The sequence below is a fragment of the Drosophila sechellia genome, unplaced genomic scaffold, assembly GCF_004382195.2.
Source record: "Drosophila sechellia strain sech25 unplaced genomic scaffold, ASM438219v1 U_15, whole genome shotgun sequence".
NCBI lineage: Eukaryota > Metazoa > Arthropoda > Insecta > Diptera > Drosophilidae > Drosophila > Drosophila sechellia.
In genome coordinates, this window is record NW_022611089.1 from 38492 (window position 1) to 44491 (window position 6000).

The window sequence follows — 6000 nt, forward strand, 5'->3', positions numbered from 1 at the left end:
TTGCCTCCAGCATCCACTCTGACAGCAGCTCACCCCGTCTGTAGTTAGCTTGCCCCTCGGCATGACGAGAGAGTTTGCTAAGCCACATGGGGGACACTGCATTCGCGTCGAGGCCCAGGATTGCGGGGGTTCTGCTGGCCTGCAGCAGGACCGCATCCATGTACCGGATGTACGGTTCCAGAGGTGCATCATACTGGCAGTATGCGGCGCAAAGGAAGATTGAGCCAAAACTCCCTTTCACGACCAGACATACGCCATAATCTGTGGTGAGGGTCTCCACTGGCATACAGATGGCTTCCTGGTGATCCACTAGGATGGCTGCCTTCCCTCGCCGATCGATGAAAATTCTCATTCCTTCAGGCAGCACATCCATTCCGTCCCCGCCGAGATACGGCTCCTGCACCAGCGCGAACATAGACTCCGATCTCCTGAGTCGGACTCCGAGCTCGATGGTCGCAGCTCGGCCTCGGCCACAGTTCGCTTGGATGAAGCTAAACATTAGTGTCTAGCTTGCACCCTCGCCAGCAACGCCCCGTATATCGGGCAAACGCTCGAGAGCATGTAATGCCCCGAGGGTTGCCCTCTGTGGCGGCAGTTCCGGCAGTCCACCGGGTTTTGGCACTTTGCCGCAGTGTGGCCTTGTTGCCCGCACTGGCGACAGACACTATCCTTCTGCCGGCATTCGCTGACCTTGTGGTCGAAACCCACACATCTGTGGCAGGCGTATGTGCGGACCTGTGACCGGCATCGGAATGAGAACCACTTGATGTAGACACGACCTACATCAAGCTTCGCCATCGCCCGGTCGTCAACCTCCAGCGTCACATTTACTGTGGCGCCGTCAGCTACCGACCACGCCTTGGTCACCAGGTGCACTGACTTCTTAAACTGGGCCAGATTCATTTCGCTGTCGAAGTTGTTTTCGTGGAGCTCCTTCATAAACTCCTCAGGGCCGATAGCTGTGTCGACGTCATATACGACGACCTTCGGCTTCTCGGCCGCATTCCGTGCCACATTTAGGCCAACCTCGGCGAATCTTTTTGAAGCGACCACCTTCTGCAGCTCTCCCACCGAAGGAGTGCGAATGATCGCACCACCACCTCGACGGAGCTCACGGACCTCGTGTACTCTGACTCCGAGAGAGGGTGCAACCATCGTTCGCACCTTTTCCGCTATGTCTTTCCCCGATAGCGCAGGGTCGTCGCACTTCACCACCGCTGACCACGTCTCGCGGACCTTGGTAGTCCGCGGGGCAGCGATGGGTGCAACCTGCTGCATCTGGGGAGCATTGGCGGCCGTATTTTTCAACAGATTCAACGACGGCGGCGGCGGTGGCGGCATAGCAAGCCGCGTCTCCAGCTCTCCGCACCGGAGCATTAGCGCCAACACCAGCTCATCGTAGCGGCTGATAGCATATGAGAGCTCTTCCGTGTCCACTTCTCCTAGTCTGCGGAAGCTGCTTCTCACCATGCGCTGTGTGGCCGACAGCTCTGCCATCATGGCTGCTTGCCCAGCACGGGCGGCAGCGGTGGCGGCAGTGGCAGTGGTGGCAACAATTTTAGCAGCAGTGAAAACGGCGGAGGCAGCAGTGTGGTCGGCAGCAGGGGCAGCAGTAGGATCAGCAGCGGTGGCAGCAGCGTGGGGGGGGCAGCATCAATGGCAGCGTTCTCCGTAGCCGCCCGGGCGTCCTCCAGCGACGAAAACGGCTCCTCCAGTACCCCAACGGGTTCTGGCACTCCATTCGATGCCAGGGCAACCAATTTCGCCTGCGTTGGCGCCGAGCTCTTAGATGCCAGATGGCTTCTGCGCCTGCCTCGTCTGGACTTCATCGAGGCACTACTTCCGCTCAAGGCACTCGCGCTGCTGTCGCTCTCCATCGGCATAAATACGATGGTGGCTCCACCTACCGTCGACGCCAGCAACCGTATGCTCGTTTACTCGCTGACAAAAGGTAGTTGCTCTGGAACTCGAGCTCCACCTATCGGTAGAGTCTGGTAGCACTAAAACTCTCCCTAGACACAAACCTTAGCAGTGACTCCCACCAATAAGCTTTGTGACAGCTGATCAAAAAGCTTACTCGAAAAACTTACTCGTAAGTTCGCCTTCAGCACGTGCTAAGTGGAAAATTCCCAACAATTAATTGTTAATTACTTCCAAACCGCTTGTTTATAACACACGAAAATTAGCACACGACTTTCGCGGAGCACTAATTCACCGATTTTATTACTTTCCAAACACGGAAAACCAAGTTCTTCGCAATCTGTACACGAGCGCAACGAAAACACGTCCGTCGTTAATCCATTCATGCGCGTCACTAATTAGATGACGAGGCATTTGGCTACCTTAAGAGAGTCATAGTTACTCCCGCCGTTGACCCGCGCTTACTTGAATTTCTTCACTTTGACATTCAGAGCACTGGGCAGAAATCACATTGTGTCAACACCCGCTAGGGCCATCACAATGCTTTGTTTTAATTAGACAGTCGGATTCCCCAAGTCCGTGCCAGTTCTGAATTGATTGTTAATTGATAATCGTTATAATTGATAAGAACTAATTGGTTTAACCCAAATAGTATTCTTAAAAATTTTAGCAAGAAAGTTCCACAATTGGCTACGTAACTAAACTATCCGGGGAACAAGTAACTAACATAAATGCTAGAAACTCTATTTACCCAGAACGAGCACATAAACCATGTTATTGTTTCCCAATCAAGCCCGACTATCTCAATCTTCAGAGCCAATCCTTATCCCGAAGTTACGGATCTAATTTGCCGACTTCCCTTACCTACATTATTCTATCGACTAGAGACTCTTCACCTTGGAGACCAGCTGCGGATATTGGTACGGCCTGTTGAGAAGTTTGCGTGTCCCCACCATAAATTTTCAAGGTCCGAGGAGAAAATATCGACACAACAGTATATGTCATGCTCTTCTAGCCCATCTACCATATCTCTCTGCGAAAGACTTCCATGGTAGTACGGCTATAAAACAGAAAAGAAAACTCTTCCGATATCTCTCGACGGCTTCTTTATGGTCGTTCCTGTTGCCAGGATGAGCACGAGGCCCATATTTAATAACAAACGGATACTCAACAGGTTACGGAATTGGAACCGTATTCCCTTTCGTTCAAAATTATTCAAGTGTATTATATTCGCTTTGTTTATATAGTTAGGCATTTTTGTTTTACTTGAAAATTTTCGGCTTTCGCCTTGAACTTAGGACCGACTAACTCGTGATCAACCACTGTTCACACGAAACCCTTCTCCACTTCAGTCCTCCAAGGTCTCATTCGATTATTTGCTACTACCACCAAGATCTGTACCAATGGCAGCTCCATGCAGGCTTACGCCAAACACTTCTACGCATACCATTGTACCTTCCTACTCACTAAAGTTTCAAAATTTATATCACAAGTAATATAAATCATCTACTTTAGCGGTAATGTATAGGTATACAACTTAAGCGCCATCCATTTTAAGGGCTAGTTGCTTCGGCAGGTGAGTTGTTACACACTCCTTAGCGGATTTCGACTTCCATGATCACCGTCCTGCTGTTTTAAGCAACCAACGCCTTTCATGGTATCTGCATGAGTTGTTAATTTGGGCACCGTAACATTACGTTTGGTTCATCCCACAGCGCCAGTTCTGCTTACCAAAAGTGGCCCACTGGGCACATTATATCATAACCTTGAACTTCATATCAAGAAAGTTAAGGTTCTTACCCATTTAAAGTTTGAGAATAGGTTAAGATCGTTTCGACCCTAAGGCCTCTAATCATTCGCTTTACCAGATAAGATTATTTTATATAATATTAAAATGCACCAGCTATCCTGAGGGAAACTTCGGAAGGAACCAGCTACTAGATGGTTCGATTGGTCTTTCGCCCCTATACTCAATTCTGACAATCGATTTGCACGTCAGAACTGTTTCGGTCTTCCATCAGGGTTTCCCCTGACTTCAACCTGATCAAGTATAGTTCACCATCTTTCGGGTCACAGCATATATGCTCAAGGTACGTTCCAGTTAGAGGCATAAATAATATAAATATACATTATACATAACTATATAGAACGCCCCGGGATTGTGTTAATTAGCTATAAATAGCTAAAAAACTAATCCCATTATTAGTCAAGTTAATTACGCTATTAGGTTTACATCCCAATAACTTGCACATATGTTAGACTCCTTGGTCCGTGTTTCAAGACGGGTCCCGAAGGTATCCTGAATCTTTCGCATTGTTAATCATACAAGAGCATATAATAAACACAAAAATCAATGATAATTATGCCATTATATAATTCCGAAAAATTAACGCTCTGTAATAATATAAATCTATCAGCACTTTATCAAATTAATAACATTTATTCTGTGTTAAAATGCAAGCAATTTAATTGGAATAAACTATAAGTTATATTTTATGATAAATTTGGGATATGCTAATAGATTACAATGTCCTTATATGGAAAAAATGCACATTATTCTTAATAATATTATTTAAATATTACAATTTTAATGATGAATTTTCCATAACGGATATTCAGGTTCATCGGGCTTAACCTCTAAGCAGTTTCACGTACTGTTTAACTCTCTATTCAGAGTTCTTTTCAACTTTCCCTCACGGTACTTGTTTACTATCGGTCTCATGGTTATATTTAGTTTTAGATGGAGTTTACCACCCACTTAGTGCTGCACTATCAAGCAACACGACTCTTTGGAAACATCATCTAGCAATCATTAACGTTATACGGGCCTGGCACCCTCTATGGGTAAATGGCCTCATTTAAGAAGGACTTAAATCATTAATTTCTCATACTAGAATATTGACGCTCCATACACTGCATCTCACATTTGCCATATAGACAAAGTGACTTAGTGCTGAACTGTTTTCTTTTCGCTCGCCGCTACTAAGAAAATCCTTGTTAGTTTCTTTTCCTCCCCTAATTAATATGCTTAAATTCAGGGGGTAGTCCCATATGAGTTGAGGTTGTATATATAACTATATTTTGCCATAAATTCTTTATATATAAATGATAAAACAATCAATTAAATTCGTTATAAATAGTTCCAATAGTTCTTGTAAGCAAAGTCATTTTTATCCATTTAACGAACCAACGAAGAATAATAACAAAACCAAGATTTTTCTTTTTCCGAATCATTAATAAGAGACAATTCTAGATGAAAAATATTTCAATTTTTTATGCTAGACATTTCTCAGTATTATTTGATTGAAAAAGAAAATATTTCTCTTCGTTTTTCACATTCAAATGTGAGATAATGTTTTTCATTTCTTTTTTAATATTATGAATAAAATCATTATTTAATCCAATAATATACCATATGCTTATAAAAAATTTATAAACAACTTAATTAGCATAGTCTTACAACCCTCAACCATATGTAGTCCAAGCAGCACTATAAAATTAATTAAAGTACATAACAGCATGGACTGCGATATGCGTTCAAAATGTCGATGTTCATGTGTCCTGCAGTTCACACGATGACGCACAGTTTGCTGCGTTCTTCATCGACCCATGAGCCGAGTGATCCACCGCTTAGAGTTTTATAATTCAATTTTATATAATGTCAATATTGTTTTTATTGAAAGAAATTAAAAATACACCATTTTACTGGCATATATCAATTCCTTCAATAAATTTATTTTTATACCTAAAATAAATGTTGCGAAATGTCTTAGTTTCATATAAGCATTATGTATCATAATAATCTGGTTATGGTTTGCTATTTTGGGTGACACATACTGCAAAATTTATATAAAACATTAACCTGATGGATGACAGGTACAAACATTGTATATTTTAGGTTGTTGCATTAGCCAACGTATGCTCATAACATAGATGAACAATACATATTCGCAACGCGTGTATATTATGGTCCATATACACACACACTTATTTTGATTACCACACATTCAAAATTATTTTTATTTTAATTCGACTTCTACTTTCGAATTTAGTTTAGTTTCTTCGATTTCCATTTTCGAG

The 6000-nt window shown here is 43.5% G+C and overlaps 1 non-coding gene and 1 pseudogene across 1 annotated transcript; both read right to left on the reverse strand.

Annotated features, from left to right (window-relative positions):
• Positions 1-2236: 2236 nt before the first annotated feature.
• Positions 2237-4985, reverse strand: LOC116802513 (annotated as a pseudogene).
• A 394-nt stretch (positions 4986-5379) lies between these two features.
• On the reverse strand, positions 5380-5558 carry LOC6620747. Its single transcript, XR_048747.1, has one exon. It is a non-coding gene; the product is annotated as a 5.8S ribosomal RNA (ribosomal RNA).
• Positions 5559-6000: the final 442 nt, after the last annotated feature.